Raw genomic sequence first — 1032 nt, 5'->3', positions numbered from 1 at the left:
TGTTAAATTGTGTTTCTTTAATTACAAACTTTAATTGCGTTATAGGGAGACACTCCAGCCCCTCCTATTCTGTGCAAGGACCTAGGACCTTGCAGCTTCCTTTGCTTTTATCTGGGGTTTTGGGTGCCCAAGGATTTCCTCCTCTGGTGTTTGCATCCTGTGACAATACCTTTGAATTTACCGGGGGTCTCTCAATGTTCATGCCAAATTCTGCAACTCGGTTAGTTAAACAGAGGGGTGACCGGCTCTCTCGATTTATTTTGGCCCACCATGATTTTAGGCGTCTCGGCTCCCCATGCAGACGTGCGGAAGGGTTGTAAACCGATCCGGCGCCAGCTGACGGGGGCGTGCGTGGAAGAACTCAAAAGCAACACAAACACCATTGCCGCAAACGCCCCTTCCGAGGCGCCCCCCTTGCCTGGCAGAAGCTGCGACGCGTGCTTCGGCATAAAGGTTTTGCGTCTTCAGAAAGGAAACGACCAAAGAGGAAAAGCAAAACCCTGCCAGCCCGCTCTGAGAACCTCCTTGCAGATCAGCAGCAGAGTTTGAGGTGGGCATCTCGCAACCGCTCGCTCTTGGCTGCGAGGAACCTGGGTGTCCAGGACAGCTGGGGGGGGTGTTGGGGAGCTGGCGGGGTTGCCCCTGGGCCTGGCAGGACGGGCACAAGCGTAGGCCCCATCCCCTTCAAACACCCGGACGTGGGAGCTAGGCCCGGAGGCGCGCTCTGCCCGGGCCAGGAGCGCCCTGGAGGTGGCGGACGCCGCTCCGAAGTCCGGAGCGCGGCTTCGAGCCAGGCCGGCCGTCTGCAAAGCGCGGGGAGCCCCGCGACAGCACCAGGCCCCGCTTCCCAAGCACGCTGCGCCGGCCTGCGCGCCCACTGGCTTTCTGGGACGTGCTGCTCATGCCGTCGTGCAGCCGGGGCCGCAGCGCGCACGGGCGCCGCCGGCGATGCGGCGGGCAGCGCCTGCAGAGGCCCCTTTAAGAGCCGGCCGCGCCGGGCGCTCGCAGGAGCCGCTGCTGGGAAGCGGCGGG

Source organism: Crocodylus porosus, unplaced genomic scaffold (genome assembly GCF_001723895.1).
Source record: "Crocodylus porosus isolate Cpor-Errol unplaced genomic scaffold, CroPor_comp1, whole genome shotgun sequence".
NCBI classification, from domain to species: Eukaryota; Metazoa; Chordata; order Crocodylia; family Crocodylidae; genus Crocodylus; species Crocodylus porosus.
The sequence above is the reverse complement of the archived record's forward strand: the minus strand, read 5'-3'. Positions refer to the sequence as shown.